Source organism: Panicum virgatum, chromosome 3N (genome assembly GCF_016808335.1).
Source record: "Panicum virgatum strain AP13 chromosome 3N, P.virgatum_v5, whole genome shotgun sequence".
In the NCBI taxonomy this organism is placed as follows: Eukaryota; Viridiplantae; Streptophyta; class Magnoliopsida; order Poales; family Poaceae; genus Panicum; species Panicum virgatum.
The window spans coordinates 48208510-48230750 of record NC_053147.1 but is presented as its reverse complement, the minus strand read 5'-3'; positions in this window follow the sequence as shown (position 1 = coordinate 48230750).

Below are 22241 nucleotides of genomic sequence, written 5' to 3'. Positions count from 1 at the left end.
CTGGAGTCGAGGACAAGTGTTGCTGCCGGAAGCAACGGGGACAATCTTCCTCTTCTTGTCCTCCATCTCCAGGTGCTTGCGCTCAGTGTTGAGCGCGCTGTCAACCAGATGGTTGAAGTCGTCGAAGCGGAGGTTGAGCAGCGCGTACTGGAGGTAGTCCTCAAGACCCTCCATGAAGTGCTCCTGCTTCTTGCGGTCATCCGCAACATCGGCAGGGGTGTAGCGAGCCAGCTGAAGAAAGCGATCACGATACTCCGTGACCGACATAGTCCCCTGAATTGACAAAGACAGATAGATATCGAAAGATTAACTCAAGATTCATAAGGATAGAACAAGGGGCATTAGCTCAAAAGAAACCGCTGAATGATTATATTTAAGTTTACCTGCTTCAGTGCAAGGAACTCCTTCTGCTTCATTTTCATAACGCCCGCGGGGACGTTGTGGCTGCGGAAACGCTCCCTGAACTGGAGCCAAGTGAGAGCCTCGCGGTCATGAACTCTCACCAGTCCAAAGCTGCCCCTCGCAGCTGTCCTGCTGCGTACAGAACTCTCTCCCGATCATCGCACTGGGCGATGTCCAGCTGACGCTCCACTGCACGGAGCCAGTCGTCAGCCTGAAGAGGGTCGGACGTGTGAGAAAACGTCGGCGGGTGACCCCTCAGGAACTCAGCACGCCTGTCGCGAGGCTGCGGCGGTGGAGGAGGCGGAGGCTGAGTGTGAGCCTGCTGAAGAGCCTGAACAGTGTTGTTCAGGGTGGCCATCATCTGCATCTGGAGCTGGAAGTACTGCTCCGGAGTCAAGGGTGGCGGCATCGGGATCCCGGTCCCCTGGGTGTTCTGACCCTGGTTGTTCTGCCCCTGCTGGTCAGAACCACGCCTGCTGTTCACCATCTGATTTTGGACAAAAGATTTCACGAGTAAGGATATTGCAGGAATAAATTCAGATGGATATGATAACTCTTTGCGGAAAAAGACTCAGCCATGATAAAGTAGACAGGATAGAGTGGACTGTTTTACCCCCAACGATCTAACTCATTTTATTAATTAATTAACTTTAGCATCAGAGTGATTTTCTTTACACAAAATTAAACTACTAAGCTATGCAATCATTCAAAAATCCAAATCAAACATGTAGCATAATAACAAGCAGACAATTTTCACGACTTAGCCGAGTTTAACAAAAGACTCGACTAACACAACGCGTCGCAGAACGTGCTATCGTATTATTATAAAAGGGTCACCTAGCTAACTCATGGTGGTCAGATGACTGATTCAGGCCAAATCTACGAAAACTATTCTTCAGAGAGAAATCAAGGCAAGACAGGTAAAAGTCATAGAAGTCAAGGGGTATAATGGTAAAATAGTTTCAGCAGGCAAGGATTGGTGAGAAGAAGTCCTAAAACACGACCAGTTCTATCTAGGCTTCGTCCTACAGTCGATACGGCTCTGATACCACTCTGTAACACCCGGTTTATAAAAGAACATAAACCGAGCAATCATATACGTGCCAGGATCAAGTCACACGTATATACAACAGAATGAACAGTATATCATAGCACATATCACGTAAAAGACATAATAAAGCGAATACGAATGTTATTTATTACAATAATGACAAAAATGTCTGATACAGCGGAAGTGAAGTACAAAATACGTATAAAGCTCTCCAAAGCTGAAGCAGGGCGCCATAGGGACGTCGACTGGGAGACGAACACCTAGAAGTCCTCGTAGTCCTGGTAGCGCTGGACGAACTCCCTCGTGTCGGCAGGAACTGAGCAGCAGTAGCGTATCCAAGAGGAAAAAGTAGAGAAGAGGCAAGAGTGAGTACACAACTTGTACTCAACAAGTATAACACAAACTATGAGGCTCTAGGCTGGCTGACTCAACTGCATTAGCTTTTAAGTGTTGGCAAAATTTTATTAAAGCTATTTACTACGAGTTGATGAATTACCATTAACCCAGTTACATAGTTATTAATCAAGTTTGATCATGTAACTACTGAGAAACCAAACCAAGCCACCAAGGTAACCCCGAGAAGCACCTCCCTCGTCGGAAGGAGATAACTCCACTAATGAAAAGGAGGATCTGGGCCGCTCATAACCGTGAGCACGGCTAGTATACCAGTTTTACACTCTGCAGAGGTTGCACATCTTTACCCACAAGTCGTGAGCTACGCCAGTTGTTCATCACACTTCGTTAGGTGAGATGACTAGCGACTCACTACGAGGCCTTTACAAAGAAACTCATTGGTAGGGAGTAACCGCGAGGGTGGATCAGCGACTATGGAGCAGGTCTAGTGGGCGTCAAGACACGAAGCACAGACGAGGCCACTCAGCACGAGGGCCATAGAAGCTTACTGCCCCTGCCCCGCAGGTAGGTTACTCCAAACCAAAAAGATCTAATTATTACGCCAAGTCTATCCCATTCTAGCCTTGTGGTAGCGCTGTTGTCCCAGGTTGTCGCTCTATGAACCGGTCCTTATGGAGAGTGGCCAACCAAGCACTAAGCACCATGCTGGCCCCCTAAACCATGTTTCTACAAAAACCATATTTTAACGAGACGTGAACCACTCAAGCACGAAGCACAGAGGGCCACTCTCAGAATTAAGTTCAAGTAAACCATTAATCAAATTAATTAAAAAGGACCAGAGAGTGTTATAGCGCAGCAACCTAGCACAACTAACCAAAATGCAACCCAAAGGTATATATAAAGGATATAAAGTGGCTAGGAAGTCCTTATAGGCATACAGTATTAAAAATGCAGTATGAAATTGTAATTAAAGGTGATAGGTTGTTCATGTTATACTTGCCTTCCTCATACTGCTCCTGCTGCTACTCAAAGTGCTCGGAAGACGGCTGCTCCGGGTACTGGTACTGGGGCTCCTCAGATGGATCAACGTCTACTCACGAACACATGGCCAAAACAATGCACAATAATAAGCATACAAGCAAACTCTAATAAAAGCTAAGAAATAGTACATCAACACATAAAAACAGCACACTAAACTAGTCTGAAACTATTCTACGCGTTACAACGATCGCGTGGATATAAAGAACGCTAAAAACGGAGCTAAAACACATAAACTAGGCCTAAAACAAGGTTCAGGGGCTTATTTGCAATAAAAACGGGGTTCCAGGGACTTTTCTGCTAAAACCGAGGGCTAAAACATAATTAAAGGATAAATCTAGGGTCTAACGTGTAAAAACAGCAGCTATGGACGGCGAGTCCTATTCCTAGAAAAACCAGGGGGCTTCGTGTAAAATTTTGGGCCGATCTGTAATTATTTCTAAACAGAGGTGGATCGCGGGTTGAATCTGAAAGACCCCAGGGTCTCTTTAGCAAATAAGCCAGGGCGAAGGGGTACGCACCGATCTGGACCGTTAGATCTAGATCTGATGGCTAGGATCGAAGGGGGCGCCGTTCTAATCTCGGCCGTCGATTCGAGATCGAGCGGCCAGGGCAGTTCGGCTCGTCGGGGCGGCGGCGCTGCCCGCCGGAGCACGGCTCCGCGGCGGAGGGGTCGCCGGAGAAGGTGAACTGGGGGCTGCCGGGCTCGTTCTGGGCCGGGCTTTGGCTGGGGATGGAGTGCGCCGCGTGCGTAATGCACCTGGGCTTACGGCGGGGCTCGGGGAGGTTCTGTTGGGGCTCGCCGCGGCGTGGGGCGGCGCTAGCTCGCCGGCGAGCGGGGTTGTACGGGCTGGGGTGCTCTACGGCTACGCTAACACGCCAAAAAGGGAGCGCGGGCGGGGGATGTCCTCACCGAGAGGTTGTGGTGGCCGGTGTCGCAGCGTAGGCGAGTCGTCGGCGAAGGTTAGCGGCGGCGGTGGGTCGGAGTCCGTGGGCAGGGGCGCTGCGGCGCTCCTCCGGGCGTCGGGCTGCAGGATTTCGACTCGCGGCGGTACTGCGGAGATGCACAAGGGTCAGGGAGGTCCGGGGATCGTCGGAGATGAGCAAATGGCCAGAGATCGGAGTTTACCGGGGTTGGGGAGCTCGGCGCGATTCCGGTGATGCGGTCCAAGAATTGGAGCGTAGCCGGCTTAGGAAGCCTCCCAGGGCCGATGCGGAGCGTCTGCGGCGGTCGGCAGGGCCTGGGGTGCCGTGGCATGGCCGGTCCGCGGCGGAGCAGGTCGCGGCAGAGCAGAGCGGCGGAGCAGAGCAGCGTGGGATGGCGTGGTTAGGGTTTCTGGTGGCGCGTTGGTGGAAGTTGAGGTTCGGAGGAGGGCCGGGGACCCTTCTTATAGGGTGGCGGCGACCTTGGCGTGCGCGCTCGGGTTTGGAAAGCCGGCGAGCGTCTCGGCGGAGATCGCGGGGTTCAGTTGCGCGAGGTAGACGGCGAGCCTGACCGCTGGGGTCGGCCTGTCAGCGGCTGGGCGAGCTCGTGCGGTGAGCGATGGCCGGCTGACGTGCGGGTCCGGTGGTCAGCGGGGTGAGGCGGGGCGCAGGCTGACTGGGGAGCGGGCTGGACCGGTGGTGCGCGCGCGCGGGGGAGGAGCGGGCCTTGCTGGCTGCGGGCCCGTGCGGGGCGATGGTTTCGTGGGCCGAGCGGAGAAAAACTGTTGGCGCGGGAAGTGCTGGTGGCCACGGGCCGGGCGAAGCCCACACGGGAAAAGAAGAGGGGAGGGAACGCTGGGCTAACTCGGCCGCGGGAAAAGAAAAGGGCCGGGTTGTTTTGGGTTTGGGTTAGGCTTTGGGTTGGGCTGGGTTCTTTTCTAGTTTCTTCTTCTCTTCTATTTCTAATTCTAACTCAAACCAAACTAGATGAACTCAAATTAAATTTTGAATTCCACAACCTAAAGCACACAAGCAAAAATAAAAACATCCAGCATGAATGCAACATTAAAAGTAGATCTATGATAGATTTTAATTACTTGTGAAACAAAAACTAGATTAAATGCAAGACTAACACAATAAACCTTAGAAAATTAAATAAAGCCAATTAAATTTATTAATAAATGCTGAAATTTAAATTAGGGTGTTACAAAAATGTACTTGAGGCTCTTGTGATCAGTGTAGATATCACACTGCTGCCCATACAAGTAATGCCTCCAAATCTTCAGAGCATGCACGACTGCGGCTAACTCAAGATCATGAGTGGGATAATTCAGCTCATGCCGACGTAACTGCTGTGAAGCATAAGCTATCACTCTGCCCTCCTGCATCAGAACACAACCAAGACCATCCTTCGAAGCATCACAATACACCGTGAACCTCTTGCTCTGGTGTGGCAGAGTAAGGACTGGCGCCGTAGTCAACCTTTTGTTCAGCTCATCAAAGGCCCTCTGACGCTCATCAGTCCAAATGAAAGCCACATTTTTCTCCAGCAAAGAAGTCAAAGGCTTCGTGATCTTGGAGAAATTCTCAATGAACCTCCGATAATATCAAGCTAAGCCCAAGAATGACCGGACTTCCTTCACCGTCTATGGTGTCTCCCACTCGAGCACATCCTTCACCTTGCTCGGATCAACTGCAATACCTCGCTTGGAGATGACATGACCGAGGAATGGAACCTCGTCAATCCAGAACTCGCACTTGCTGAACTTGGCATACAACTGATGCTCCCTCAGTCTCTGCAATACGAGTCTAAGATGCTCCTCATGCTCTTCTTCTGTCTTGGAGAAGATTAGAATATCATCAACGAAGATCACCACGAAGACATCTAGATAGTCCATGAAAACCATATTCATCAAATGCATGAAGAAAGCCGGGGCATTAGTCAAGCCGAAGGACATGACCGTGTACTCATATAGCCCATACTTGCAGGTGAATGTCGTCTTCGGAATATCCCCAGGACGAATCCTCAGCTGGAAATAACCCGAACGCAGATCAATCTTCGAGAATATACGAGCACCTCGAAGCAGATTGAAGAGATCCTCAATACGGGGCAGTGGATGCTTGTTCTTGATAGTAACTGCATTCAGCTCCCGATAATCGACATACATTCTCTTTGAGCCATCCTTCTTATCTACCAGCAACAATGGAAAAGCCCAAGGAGAGAAGCTGCGACGGATATAGCCCTTGGCTAGCAACTCATCAATAGTCTTCTTAACTTCTTCATGCTCTATAGGTGCCATGCGGTAGGGCCGCTTTGCAATAGGAGTTGTGCCAGGCAAGATATCAATAGAAAACTCGATGTTGCGTTCAGGCGGCATACCTGGCAAATCATCCGGAAAGACATCCGGGAATTCAGACACCACGTGAATAGCATCCGTGTGTCTAGCCTCCATCTGATGAAGAAATCCAGAAGGTTCCACTGCACTGATAGTAACCTCCTGACCACTAGAAGCTGACAATAAGACTGTCCTCTGAGCACAATCTATCCGGACTCCCCACTTAGCAAGAGTCTCCATCCCCAGAATGACATCGATGCCCTTAATGTCTAGCACCATCAGATCTGTACTGAACTCTACTCCCCTCAAGGATACACTAACTCTGGGGCAGAAAGTATGAGATCTCATCTGTCCTCCCGGTGAAGATACTAACAGGCACCTCTTTAATGTGCTAGTATGAATACCATGTTGCTCGACAAAAGACTGAGTAATGAAGGAATGCGTAGCACCAGTATCGAAAAGCACTGTAGCTAGATATGAATTGACCATGAACGTACCAATAACCACGTTGGGAGCCTCGGCCGGTGACTCGGCCGTCACGTGGTTTACTCTGCCCTAAAGTGGCGCCCTGGGCTGAGTTGGGCGCCCCTACTGTCCCGCCTGCGCCTTCCGGGGGCAAGTGTTGGCGTAGTGCCCCGGCTGGCCGCAGTGATAGCAAGTGTGAGGGGATCCCTGTGCCTGCTGTCTGGCAGGAGGAGCTGCCTGCCGTGGAGCCTGAGGTGCTGGCGGAGCTGGTGGAGCAGTACGAGCCGGAGGTGCCGGTAACCTCGGGCCCTGACTTGCCTGCTGCTGCTGTCGAGGCGGGTACTGCTGCGGCCTCTGCTGGTACTACTGGGGAGGCCAGTACTACTGCTGCTGGTACTGCTGAGGCGGCTGGAGGCGAGGACGAGTGTTGCTGCCGGAAGCAACGGCGACAATCTTCCTCTTCTTGTCCTCCATCTCCAAGTGCTTGCGCTCAGTATTGAGCGCGCTGTCAACCAGATGGTTGAAGTCGTCGAAGCGGAGGTTGAGCAGCGCATACTAGAGGTAGTCCTCAAGGCCCTCCATGAAGTGCTCCTACTTTTTGCGGTCATCCGCAACATCGGCAGGGGCGTAGCAAGCAAGCTGCGGAAAGCGATCACAATACTACGTGACTGACATAGTCCCCTGAAGTGACAAAGACAGATAGATATCGAAAGATTAATTCATAACTCAGAAAGATAGAACAAGGGGGTATTAGCTCAAAAGGAAACGATGAATGATTATATCTGAGATTACCTGCTTCAGTGCAAGGAACTCCTTCTGCTTCATCTTCATAACGCCCGCGGGGACGTTGTGGCTGCGGAACCGCTCCCGGAACTGGAGCCAGGTGAGAGCCTCGCGGTCCTGAACTGGGTGGGACTCCCACCAGTCCAAAGCTGCCCCTCGCAGCTGCCCTGCTGTGTACAAGACGCGCTCACGATCATCGCACTGGGCGATGTCCAGCTGGCGCTCCACTGCACGAAGCCAGTCATCAGCCTGAAGAGGGTCGGACGTGTGAGACAACGTCGGTGGGTGACCCCTCAGGAACTCGGCACGCCTGTTGCGAGGCTGCGGCGGTGGAGGAGGCGGAGGCTTAGTGTGAGCCTGCTGAAGAGCCTGAACAGTGTTGTTCAGGGTGGCCATCATCTGCATCTGGAGCTGGAAGTACTGCTCCGGAGTCAAAGGCGGAGGCATCGGTATCCCGGTCCCCTGGGTGTTCTGACCCTGGTTGTTCTGCCCCTGCTGGTCAGAACCACGCCTGGTGTTCACCATCTGATTTTGGACAAAAGATTTCATGAGTAAGGATATTGCAGAAATAAATTCAGATGGATTCGATAACTCTTGGCGGAAAAAGACTCAGCCATGATAAAGTAGACAGGATAGGGTGGACTGTTTTACCCCAACGATCTAACTCATTTTATTAATTAGTTAACTTTAACATAAGAGTGATTTTCTCTAAACAAATTTAAACTACTAAGCTAAACAATCATTCAAAAATCCAAATCAAACATATGGCATAATAACATACAGACAATTTTCACAACTTAGCCGAGTTTAACACATGTCTCGACTAACACAATGCGTCGCAGAACATGCTATCGTATTATTATAAAAGGGTCACCTATCTTATACTCATAGTGGTCAGATGACTGATTCGGGCCAAAATCTACGAAGACTATTCTTCAGAGAGAGAAATCAAGGCAAGACGGGTAAAAGTCATAGAATTCAAGGGGTATAATAGTAAAATAGTTTCAGCAGACGAGGATTGGAGAGAAGAAGTCCTAAAACTCGACCATTTCTATCTAGGATTCGTCCTACAGTCGATACGGCTCTGATACCACTCTGTAACACCCGGTTTATAAAAGGACATAAACCGAGCAATCATATACGTGCCAGGATCAAGTCACACATATATACAACAGAATGAACAGTATATCGTAGCACATATCACGTTAAAAGATATAATAAAGCGAATACGAATGTTATTATTACATTAATGACAAAATGTCTGATACAGCGGAAGCGAAGTACAAATATGGTAAAAACCCTCCGAAAGCTGAGCAGGGCGCCACAGGGACGTCGACTGGGAGACGAAACGCCTAGAAGTCCTCGTAGTCCTGGTAGCACTGAGCGAACTCCCTCGCGTCGGCAGGAACTGAGCACCAGTAGCGTATCCAAGAGGAAATAGTAGAGAAGAGGCAAGGGTGAGTACACAACTTGTACTCAACAAGTATAACACAAACTATGAGGCTTTAGGTTGGCTGACTGACTGCATTAGCTTTTAAGTATTGGCAGAATTTTATTAAAACTATTTACTACAAGTTGATGAATTACCATTAACCCAGTTACATAGTAATTAATCAAAATTAAACATGTTACTATTGAGAACCAAACCATAACCACCAAGGTAACCCCGAGAGGCACCCCCTCGTCGGAAGGAGATAACCCCACTAATCAAAAGGAGGATCTGGGCCGTTCATGACCGTGAGCACGGCTAGTATACCAGTTTTACACTCTGCAGAGGTTGCACATCTTTACCCACAAGTCGTGAGCTACGCTAGTTGTTCGTCACACTTCCTTAGGTGAGATGACTAGCAAACTCACTACGAGGCCATTACAAAGAATCTCGTTGGTAAGGCGTAACCGCGAAGAGTTGGATCGGCGACGATGGGGCCCACCTCACGGGGGTACAAGCACAGGTGCGCAAACCAAGCACAGACCAAGCCGGAGGAGCAAGGACCATTGAATCTTACCACCCTTTGCCCCGCAGGTAAGTTACTCCAAACCAAAAAGACCTAATTAGCAAGCCAAGACCGTCCCATTCCAGTCTTGTGGTAGCGCTGTTGGCCCAGGTTGTCGCTCTATGAACCGGTCCTTATGGAGAGTGGCCAACCAGGCAGTAAGCACCGTGCTGGCCCCCTAAACCATGTTTCTAACAAAAACCAATTTTAACGAGATGTGAGCCACTCAAGACACACAGAGGGCCACTCTCAGAATTAAGTTGCATATACCATTAATCAAATTAATTAAAAAGGACCAAGTGTGTTATAGCGCGGCACCTAGCACAACTAACCAAAATGCAACCCAAAGGATATATATAAAGGCTATAAAGTGGCTAGGAAAGTCCTTATAGGCATACAATATTAAAATGCAGTATGAAAATGTATTTAAAAGTGATAGGTTGTTCATGTTATACTTGCCTTCCTCGTACTAGTCCTGCTGCTGCTCAAAGTGGTCAGAAGACGGCTGCTCCGGGTACTGGTACTAGGGCTCCTCAACTGGATCAGCGTCTACTCACGAACACATGGCCAAAACAATGCACAACAATAAGCATACAAGCAAACACTAACAAAAGCTAAGAAGCAGTACATCAATATATAAAAACAGCACACTAAACTAGTGTAAAACTATTCTACGCATTACAACGATCGCGTGGACATAAAGAACGTCTAAAACGGAGCTAAAACACATAATCTAGGCCAAAAACAAGTTCTAGGGGCTTATCTGCGATAAAAACTAAGTTCCAGGGGGGTTTTCTGCAAAAACCGAGGGCCTAAACGTAATTAAACCTTAGTTCTAGGGTCTAACTCGCAAAAATGCCAGGGCTGGACCGCGGGTACTAAATCTAAAAAGGTCAGGGGGCTATGCGCTAAAATCTGGGCCTCAGTGTAAATATTTTTACACTATATAGGACCGCGGTTTGAATTATATAAAACAGAGGGGCTCATATGCAAAAAATGCAAATGTTGATCGGTATCCATCTGGGTTGACCTGGGCTGGATCTATTTTGGGCCGTCCGATGGGGATCGTGCGGCTCAGGGAGGTTGGGCGCGCGGGGCGGCGGCGGGGCGTCGCCGGAGCTCTGCTCCACGGCGGAGCAGTGCCGGACTTCACCAAAACAGCGTTTCCCGGGGCCGTTTCGGCTCGTGTTCGGGTCAGGGAGCGAGGGTGCGCAACGGCGAGCTCGTCCAGGTGTACTAGGGGCGCGTGGGGCTCTAGCGGGGCACGCAGCAGCACCGGGCGGTGTTGCACGGCCGCAGGCTCGCCGGCTTTTGCTAGAACGGCGAGCTAGGCTTCGATTCAGCTCGTGTTGGGGCCAAGGGTCATGTGCGCGGCATGGGTAATCTACCCAATGTATCAGCGCGGGGTTTGCAGCGGCGATCTACTAATCAAAAGGAGGATCTGGGCCGCTCATGACTGTGAGCACGGCTAGTATACCAGTTTTACACTCTGCAGAGGTTGCACATCGTTACCCACAAGTCGTGAGCTACGCTAGTTGTTCATCACACATCCTTAGGTGAGATGACTAGCAAACTCACTACGAGGCCGTTATAAAGGACCACGTTGGTAAGGGGTAACCGCTAAGGATTCAGGCAATGCAACGATGGGGCCCACCTCGAGGGGGCACTAGATAACACAGACCAAGCCTCGTAGCGCAGGGACCATTGAAGCTCGACCCCCATCATGCCCCGTCGGTAAGTTACTCCCGAACCAAAATGACCTAATTAGTAAGCCAAGACCGTCCCATTCCAGTCTTGTGGTTGCGCGGTTGTCCCAGGTTGTCGCTCTAATGACGTACGGTCCTTACGGAGAGTAGCTACCACAAAACATAGTGCGAGCCCCCTAAACCAAGTTTCTAGAAAAACCAATTTTTAACGAGACGTAAGCCACTCAAGCGGGCCACTCCCAGAATTAAGTTGCATGGACCATTAATCAAATTAATTAAGAAGGACCAAGTGTGTTATAGAGCGGCACCTAGCACAACTAACCAAAATGCAACCCAAGGGATATATAAAGGATATAAAGTGGCTAGGGAAGTCCTTATAGGCATACAGTATTAAAATGCAGTATGAAATTGTATTTAAAGGTGATAGGTGGTGTTCATATTATACTTGCCTTCCTCAAAGTTCTCCTACTGCTCAAACTGCTCTGAAGACGGTGGCTGCTCCGGGTACTGGTACTCCTCCGAAGGATCAACGTCTACTCACGATCGCAACGCCAAAACAAGTCCAGCACATACACATACATGCAAACAAAGGCAAAAGCTAAGAAACAGTACAACAATACATGAAATCAGCAAACAAAACTAAGCTAGAACTATTATATGCATTACAACGATCGCGTGGACATAAAGAACGCCTAAAACGGAGCTAGAACGCGAAAACTAGGCCTAAAACAAGATCTAGGGGCTAAACTGTAAGAAAAACAGGCTTTCCTGGGGTTTTCTGCAAAAACCAGGGACCTAAACATAATTAACGGGTAGATCTAGGGTCTAACTCGCAAAACTATAGGGCTTCGACTGCGGGTTCTAAAAGGAAAAAACGCAGGGTTTTAAGTGATAAAAACAGGACCTAGTTCTAATTGTTTTTGAACCACCAGAACCGCGGGTTGATATTGGGAAAGGCCGGGGTCTCTTCAGCAAGATTGCCAGGCAAAGCGATATATTTGGGTCCGGTCCGTCGGTTCTGGATCTAACGATTCGGACCTATCCCGATCTGGGTCTAATCTCACGCGTCAGCTTCGAATCGGGCGGTTCAGATCGAATCCGACCACCGGCGGCGGCGCTGCTTGCCGGGGAACCATTCCCCACGGCGGCGCGGCTTGGGAACTCGCTGGAGTTCACCGTAAATGGTGCTCTGGGGGTCAAAACAGAGTGGGATTGGGTCGGGGATGCTCCTCATGCCATGCGTGATCCACTGGAGGCAACAGGGAGGCAGCTCGGGGCTCGGAGTAGGGACCTCGATGGCGATGGCAGCTCGGCGGCCCCAGAGTTCGCCGGCGCTAGCGTTTACGCAAAGCTGGGGCTCGGCTCTTGACGCAACAGGGTCAGGAAGCTACTACGGATGTGTGCAAAGCCAGAATGCAGCACGGGCAGGGCTGTGCCGCGCTACAACAATTCCGCCACGACGGGGCTGGGGCGGTTGAGCACTGGCGGCGGTGCTTCCACCCCAGGTAGGGACTATGCGTGCTAAAACCTAGCGCAGAAGGGGTAGGAGGTTCAAGTGGTGCTCACCGTGCACTGAATTAGACAGAGACGAGGTGCAGCAGTGCCGGCGACGAGGTCACGCGGCAGTGCACGGGCAGCGCTCAGGCGAAGCTCGAGGAGGAGGCGCAGTGGTGGGGCTCCGAGCCTACTGATCCATCCAGACGATCCGTGCAGGTCCTGTGGAGGTGCCACGGGGGTGAGGAAGGTCTGGGAAACGCCGGCGGCGATGAATTTCTCGAACCCGATCTCACCTGCGGTGGCGGGTCCAGGAGAAATTCCCACGCGTGCATAGTGGAAGTCGAGGATGGCTGCCTCGGGGTGGATCCTGGGTCCAAGGCGGAGCTCGTGCGAGGGTTTGTAGGGGCTAGGGCGCTGCGGAGTGGTTGGTTCACGGTGGCGCAGGGGCGCGACGCGGCGGAGCAAGGCGAGGGCGGTGGACCAGGGGCTCTAGGCGGTGCTGGAGGGTGAGGGTGCGTGCACAGAGGGTGCGGCTGGGAGTTTAAAGGAGGAAGCCGTGATCTTCGGCGCAGGGCGATGGCAGGCGAGCTCCGGCGTTCTTGACGGGATTCGGTTGATGATTTGCGGATCGCGCAGATCACGCAACTGCCCGGCATGATCCCGGTCTCTGGGTGGCTTCTAGAAGCGGATGGTGCGGATGTAGCTGACGCTGCCTGGTGGTTCTGCAGGGCTAGGGCGGGCCACAGCTCAGTGAGGAAGAAGGAGCTCGGGTACGGGCCGGCACTGGGAGGAAGAAAGAAAGGAAAGAGGTGGAGCTGACTAGTGGGACCGGCATGTCAGTGAGCGGAAAAGCGAGACGGGCGCGGGGCGGGTGTGCTCAGAGAGAGCCGCTGACGAGTGGGACCGAGCGCGGTGTTGCCCTCTGAGTGGCGAGGCAAACGCGCAGCTGCGATGGAAAGGCTGACATGTGGGGTCAGGCCGGAGGAAGGGTGGCGCGCTGCGCTGTTGCCCTGGCTGCTGGGGCTCTGCTGTCAGCGGAAGGAAGGGAAGTGGTGCTGGCTGACGAGTGGGCCCGGGGTGAGCGCGGGAGGATTGCGTGGAGGCACTGGCGGCGTGCGCTGTGCTGAGGATAGGGTGCGTGCGGGTTTGTGCTGACTTGGGCTACCGAGGATTGGGTTTGGGCTGGGTTTTGGGGTTGGTTCTCTTCTTCTTTTTCTTTTTAAAACTAGCTCAAACTATTTGAATTCAAATTTGAATTTGAATTCAAACCACACTCAATCAAATAAAAATATGCACCAGTATGAATGCACAACATGTTACCTTAAAATAAATTTTAATTACTTGTGAAAGAAAATTTATTTAAATGCAAGGCTAATCATATAAAATCCTAGGAAATTAAATAAAGCCAATTAAATTTATTATTAAATAGGAATTTTAAATTAGGGTGTTACAAATCCTACCCCCTTACAAGAATCTCGTCCCGAGATTCTGGGCTGGCTAGCAAAGAGAAACAAGGATGGGATTAAGCTCTACGCACACCTGGTATCACCTGCTGCTGATCCTGATCTTTCTGGGCACCCTGCTTGGAGCAGTTCCTAGAAATAAGGTGGGTCTCATCACCACTGTTACGCGGGATTGGTGAAAGGTCCTGGACTGGTGCTACTGGTGACAGGCGCTTCTGTGGACAACTTTTGGCATAATGACCTTCTTGCCTGCATTGGAAGCATATGCGGCGGCGGTGAATGGCGCTACTTGGTTAACCTCCCTGTGAACTTAACATCCCATCTTGCATCATTTCTGCTGCTTGCTTTTTGGAGTCCTTGTGGCCGCGTGGATGAATCACATTCATAGTGATAGTCAACCCGTCAACATAATCATAGAGTGCTTGGTTCTTGACCTGTGTATCTTTAGAGCACTCAGGATCCTTTCTCTTCTGGATGGTCTATAGCTCATCGACCGATGGACCGTCAAGGAAAAGGGAATCCTCTGCTAGCTGCTCTTGATGAGACATCTTTCTCTTTGTACTGGAGAACAACCTCTAGTTCCTCCTAGTTGTGGCTTCATCTTCAGTCGCACGAACTTGACGACAAGGAACGCCATAGAATTGGCAACACGGACAAGCTTTCTCACCATTCTTCGGGTGGTATGTTGTTTGCGACGACTGATCTTGTACCGTTATCGGCTGCTCCACGGAAACTGTTGTGTGAACACCATTACTCATTGCACTGTCTCCAAGGCCTTTTTGTTCTGCCGACATCTGAGCTGGGATAAAAAGAAGCATAGATTGGTAAGGTCAAGGAAGAGAGAAAACCCCACTATGTAAGGTTCTATTTTATTTAGACAACACTGCCCATGCATCACTGCTGCTAACTCCAGATGGGTGTTGCATAAATCTGAAGAAAGGGAACTATAGCATAACTCTTCTACCTAGTCTGTGCAATCATCAGATTTTCCCGCACAGTCTGTACCATCTGCTCTGCTGTAACACCCTAACTTAATTTTCCTAGTTAATAATAAATTTAATTGGTTTTATTTAGTTTTCTAAGGATTTAATTTGTTTAGTCTTGCATAAAATCTAATTTTTGTTCCTCAAGTAATTAAATTTATCATAGGGTTAAAAATGGTTGTTGCATTCATGCTGAAGCAATCTCTTTTATTTGTTTGAGTGCTAGTTGTGAATTCAAATTTGAATTTGAATTCACCTATTTTTGTGTTAGTTTGAACTAGAAATAGAAAAGGAGAAATAGAAAGAAAACCCAAAGCTAGAAACCAGCCCAAAGCAAAACCCAACCCAATCAAAACCCCTATCCTGCAGGCCCACTCCTTCCCTTTCCCCGGGCCCAACCCAACTCCATTCTCTCCCGCACTGGCCCAACGCCGCGGCCCAGCTCCGCACCGTTCCCCGCAGCCGAGCCCGCTTGCCAGCCAGCACAGTCGCGCGCGCCCCCTCCTTTCCTCTTCCGCGTCAGCAGCCCAGTGCGCGGCCCAGCAAGCCACTCTCCCCAGCTGGCCCGCTTCCTTTCCCGCGAGGCCCAGCCAGCGTCCAAACCAGCGCACCGTCGCACGCTTGCCTGGCCCACCTGTCAACCGCGCCCTCCCCGCTCTGTCTCGCTGGTCTCCCGGGCCCGCCTGTCGGTTCTTCCGGCTACCTCGCGCAACGTCCACGCGGCATCACCGCCGAGATCGCCGGGGACCCCTTTTCCCTCGCCCGCACGCCTAGATCTCGGGCCTGCCCTTTAAACCTCCACACCGCACCCCCAGGAACCCCATCCCCCACGCTGCCGCCGCCTTTGCGCCCTAGCGCCACCCCGCCGTGCTCCGCCGGAGCAGAGCCGCTACCCCGCCGCGGCCACGCCGCTCCGCCGCACCCCAGCACACCGGAGCCGCGCAGAAGCCTCACATCGACTCCAGGAGCGCCTCCGAGCTCGCAGTCGCCGACCCCAACCCCTGCACGCGTGGGATTTCTCGCCAAGGCCCGCCACCGGTAAGTGGATCCGCCATAGCAATTCCGCACCACCGCCGGCGCGTTGACCTCTCTGACCCGACCACTGGCCTCACAGTCCGACATCGAAGCCCCTCGGGTGATCCAGACGCCCGAAACGCCACTGCAGCATCTTCCCCCCAAGCGACACCCGCGACACGCTGCCGGGTCTCGCCGCCGCTCGATCCGAGCCTCGGTGAGCCACATCCCCACCTCCCCTCTCTACTGCGTTAAACGGTTTAGCCCGTAGGCCACACTCGCGGCACGAACACGCTCGCCGGCGCTGTTCCACCGCCGTCGAGCCGCCCCTGTCGGTGGCACCCCCTCTCCCAGCCCCGCAACACCCCGCTACACACCTCAGTGGATTGCGCATACCGCGGGAATGCTCCCCGGCCCATCCCTGGCTCAAACCGACCCCCGGAGCGCCGGATGGGCGAACTCCGGCGGCTCCGCGGCCGCGCGCCGCCGCGCTCCGTGAGCTCCGCCGCCGCCCACGCCCCCAAACCGCCTGCGCCATTAGATCCCAGATGGACGCCCGGGATTAGATCCTGCGTGCCGGTTCGATCTGACCACTGGATCATGATCCAATGTCCCAGATCTAAATGTACCTCTTCGGCCTAGCGTTTTTTCTAAAGACCCCCCAGCTTTCTTAGATTTAACCCGCGGTCCAGCCGTATAGAAAACTAATTACGGTTTGGCCCTGTTTTATTCACTTAAGCCCCTGAGCTTTCCCAAATTAGTACCCGCCGTCCAGCACTTGTTCTTTTACGAGTTAGACCCTGGAGTTAATGTTTAATTACGTTTAGGCCCTCGGTTTTTGCAGAAAACCCTCTGGAACCTTAGTTTTTCTCGCAAATAAGCCCCTAGAACTTGTTTTTGGCCTAGAATATGCGTTTTAGCTCCGTTTTAGGCGTTCTTTATGTCCACGCGATCGTTGTAGCGCGTAGAATTGTTTTAGACTAGTTTAGTGTGCTATTTTTATGTATTTTTGTATTGTTTCTTAGTTTTTGCTCTTGTTTGCATGTATGTGTATATGTGGACTTGTTTTGGCGTTGCGATCGTGAGTAGACGTTGAGCTACCGGAGAAGCATCAGTACCAGTACCAGGAGCCATCTTCTGAGCAGTTTGAGCAGTACGAGGAAGGCAAGTATAACATGAACAACACCTATCACTTTAAATACAATTTCATACTGCATTTTAATACTATATGCCTATAAAGATTTCCTAGCCACTTTATATTCTTTATATATATCCTTTGGGTTGCATTTTGGTTAGTTGTGCTAGGTGCCGTGCTATAACACATAATGATCCTTTTTAATTAATTTGATTAATGATATATGTAACTTAATTCTGAGAGTGGCACTCTGTGTGGCTTGAGTGGCTCACTTCTCGTTAAAAGATGGTTTTTGTAGAAATATGGTTTCGGGGGCCAGCACGGTGCTTAGTGCTTGGTTGGCCACTCTCCATAAGGACCGGTTCATAGAGCGACAACCTGGGACAACAGCGCTACCACAAGACTGGAATGGGACGGTCTTGGCTTACTAATTAGGCCATTTTGGTTCGGGAGTAACTTACCGATGGGGCAGGAGGGGAGTCGAGCTTCAATGGTGGTCAGGCTACGAGGCTGGTCTGTGTGTCTTGTACCTCCTCGAGGTGGGTACCATCGTTGCATTGACTGAATCCTTAGCGGTTACACCTTACCAACGTGTCCTTTGTAACGGCCTCGTAGTGAGTTTGCTAGTCATCTCACCTAAGGAAGTGTGATGAACAACTGGCGTAGCTCACGACTTGTGGGTAAAGATGTGCAACCTCTGCAGAGTGTAAAACTGGTATACTAGCCGTGCTCACGGTTATGAGCAGCCCAGATCCTCCTTTTGATTAGTGGGGTTGTCTCCTTCCGACGAGGGAGGTGCCTCTTGGGGTTACCTTGGTTTGGTTTGGTTTGTCACTCAGTAGTTTCTGAATTAATTCTGATTAATTACTATGTAACTGGGTTTATGGTAATTCATCAACTCATAGTAAATAGCTTTAATAAAACTTTGCCAACACTTAAAAGCTAATGCAGTTGAGTCAGCCAACCTTAGAGCCTCATAGTTTGTGTTATACTTGTTGAGTACAAGTTGTGTACTCACTCTTGCCTCTTCTCTACTTTTTCCTCTTGGATACGCTACTGCTGCTCAGTTCCTGCCGACGCGAGGGAGTTCGCTCAGCGCTACCAGGACTACGAGGACTTCTAGGCGTTCGTCTCCCAGTCGACGTCCCTGTGGCGCCCTGCTCAGCTTCGGAGAGCTTTTATCGTATTTGTACTTCGCTTCCGCTGTATCAGACATTTTGTCATTAATGTAATAAATAACATTCGTATTTCGATTTATTATGTCTTATTCGTGATATGTGATGTGATATACTGTTCATTCTTTTGTATATACGTGTGACATGATCCTGGCATGTATATGATTGCTCGGTTTATGTCCTTTTATAAACCTGGTGTTACAGAGTGGTATCAGAGCCAGGTCGACTGTAGGACGAAGCCTAGATAGAACTGGTCGAGTTTTAGGACTTCTTCTCTTCAATCCTTGCCTGCTGAAACTATTTTACTATTATACCCCTTGAATCCTATGACTTTTACCCGTCTAGCCTTGATTTCTCTCTCTAAAGAATAGTTTTCGTAGATTTTGGCCTGAATCAATCATCTGACCACCATGAGTATTAGCTAGGTGACCCTTTTATAATAATACGATAGCACGTGCTGCGACGCGTTGTGTTAGTCGAGTCGGATGTTAAACTCGGCTAAGTTGTGAAAAAAAAATGTCTGCTTGTTATTATGCTACATGTTTGATTTTTATTTTTGTTTGATTGCATATTTTAGTAGTTAAATTTGTTTAATGAAAAATAGTATTAAGTTAAAGTTAATTAACTAATAAAATGAGTTAGATCGTTGGGGGTAAAACCATCCACTCTATCCTCTCTACCTTATCATGCCTTGGGTTTCTGTCTTGTTGAGAAGAAGGATAGCGCAAATAAGAGGTGATACCCAGAGATTCACCGACGAGGACGTCGGTTTCTGTAAGGGGGTAGGGACGTGACACCCCGGCTTACAGATAGTACAAGAGAAGTTGAGAATCTCTCAGACAAAACAGAAGAGTTATGCTCTAGTTCCTTGTTCCCGGATTTATGTAACACCTATCTGGAGTTATCAGCAGTAAGGCCTGTGTAGTGTTGTCTAAATAGGATAGAACCTTAAATAATGGAGTTTTTCTCTCTTCCTTGACCTTACCAATCTGTGTTTCCTCTTTGCCCCAGCTCAGATGTCGGCAGAACAAAAAGACCTTGGGGACCGTGCAATGGGTGATGGTGTTCATGCAACAGTTTCCGTGAAGCAGCCGATGATGATACAAGATCAGTCTTCGCAAACAACACACCACCCGAAGAATGGTGAGAAAGCTTGCCCGTGTTGCCAATTCTATGGCATTCCTTGTCGTCAAGTTCAAGCGACTGAAGATGAAGCCACAACTAGAAGGAACTAGAGGTTGTTCACCAGTACAAAGAGAAAGATGTCCCATCAAGAGCAGCTAGCAGAGGATTCCCTTTTCCTTGACTCCCCGTCGGTCGATGAGCTACAGACCATCCAGAAGAGAAGGGTTCCTAAGTGCTCTAGAGATACACAGGCCGAGAATCAAGCTCTCCATGATTATGTTGATGGGTTGACTATCACTATGAGTGTGATTCAGCCACGCGGTCGCAAGGAGTCCAAAGAGCAAGCAGCAGAAATGATGCAAGATGTGATGCTAAGTTCACATGGAGGACAACCAAGTAGCGCCATTCACCACCACCGCATGTGCTACCAATGCGAGCAAAAAGGTCATTATGCCAAAAGCTGTCCACAGAAACGCCTCTCACCGACTCCACGGCAGGCAGGACAGCAAGGGCGCCCAGCCCAACCCAGAGCACCACGACAGGGAAAGGTGAACCATGTGACGGCCGAGTCAGCAGCCAAGTCTCCGAACGTGGTTATTGGTACGACCATGGTCAGCTCATATCCAGCTATGGTGCTTTTCGATACTGGTGCTACGCATTCCTTTATTTCACAGTCTTTTGTCGAGCATCATGGTATTCATACTAGCACAATGAAGAGGTGCTTGTTAGTGTCTTCACCTGGAGGACAATTGAGGTCTCATATTTCCTGCCCTAGAGTCAATGTTTCCATAGGGAGAGTAAAGTTTAGTACAAATCTGATGGTGATAGACACCAAGGGTATTGATGTGATTCTGGGAATGGATACTCTTGTCAAGTGGGGAGTCAGAATTGATTGTACTCAGCGATCAGTTCACTTGTTAGCATCTAATGGCCAAGAGGTGACAGTCAGTGCTACAGAGCCTTCTGGTTTTCTTCATCAGATGGAGGCTAGACCCACGGATGGTATTTGCGTGGTGTCTGAATTCCCAGACGTCTTTCCAGAAGACTTGTCAGAAGAAGGAAGAGGAGTTGATGAAGACCTATCCTGATCTCTTTGCTAGCCAGCCCAGAATCTCGGGACGAGATTCCTGTAAGGGGGTAGGATTTGTAACACCCTAACTTAATTTTCCTAGTTAATAATAAATTTAATTGGTTTTATTTAGTTTTCTAAGGATTTAATTTGTTTACTCTTGCATAAAATCTAATTTTTGTTCCCCAAGTAATTAAATTTATCATAGGGTTAAAAATGGTTGTTGCATTCATGCTGAAGCAATCTCTTTTATTTGTTTGAGTGCTAGTTGTGAATTCAAATTTGAATTTGAATTCACCTAGTTTTGTGTTAGTTTGAACTAGAAATAGAAAAGGAGAAATAGAAAGAAAACCCAAAGCTAGAAACCAGCCCAAAGCAAAACCCAACCCAATCAAACCCCCCTATCCTGCAGGCCCACTCCTTCCCTTTCCCCGGGCCCAACCCAACTCCATTCTCTCCCGCACTGGCCCAACGCCGCGGCCCAGCTCTGCACCGTTCCCCGCAGCCGAGCCAGCTTGCCAGCCAGCACAGCCGCGCGCGCCCCCTCCTTTCCTCTTCCGCGTCAGCAGCCCAGTGCGCGGCCCAGCAAGCCACTCTCCCCAGCTGGCCCGCTTCCTTTCCCGCGAGGCCCAGCCAGCGTCCAAACTAGCGCACCTTCGCCCGCTTGCCTGGCCCACCTGTCAACCGTGCCCTCCCCGCTCTGTCTCGCTGGTCTCCCGGGCCTGCCTGTCGGTTCTTCCGGCTGCCTCGCGCAACGTCCGCGTGGCATCACTGCCGAGATCGCCGGGGACCCCTTTTCCCTTGCCCACACACCTAGATCTCGGGCCTGCCCTTTAAACCTCCACACCGCACCCCCAGGAACCCCATCCCCCACGCTGCCGCCGCCTTTGCGCCCTAACGCCACCCCGCCGTGCTCCGCCGGAGCAGAGCCGCTGCCCCACCGTGGCCACGCCGCTCCGCCGCACCCCAGCACACCGGAGCCGCGCAGAAGCCTCACATCGACTCCAGGAGCGCCTCCGAGCTCGCAGTCGCCGACCCCAACCCCTGCACGCGTGGGATTTCTCGCCAAGGCCCGCCGCCGGTAAGTGGATCCGCCATAGCAATTCCGCACCACCGCCGGCGCGTTGCCCTCTCTGACCCGACCACTGGCCTCACAGTCTGACATCGAAGCCCCTCGGGTGATCCAGACGCCCGAAACGCCACGACAGCATCTTCCCCCCGAGCGACACCCGCGACACGCTGCCGGGTCTCGCCGCCGGCGCCACCAGCATCACGCCCCCGCTCGATCCGAGCCTCGGTGAGCCACATCCCCACCTCCCCTCTCTACTGCGTTAAACGGTTTAGCCCGTAGGCCACCCTCGCGGCACGAACACGCTCGCCGGCGCTGTTCCACCGCCGCCGAGCCGCCCCTGTCGGTGACACCCCCTCTCCCAGCCCCGCAACACCCCGCTATACACCCCAGTGGATTGCGCATACCGCGGGAATGCTCCCCGGCCCATCCCTGGCTCAAACAGACCCCCGGAGCGCCGGATGGGCGAACTCCGGCGGCTCCGCGGCCGCGCGCCGCCGCGCTCCGTGAGCTCCGCCGCCGCCCACGCCCCCAAACCGCCTGCGCCATTCGATCCCAGATGGACGCCCGGGATTAGATCCTGCGTACCGGTTCGATCTGACCACTGGATCATGATCCAACGTCCCAGATCTAAACGTACCTCTTCGGCCTGGCATTT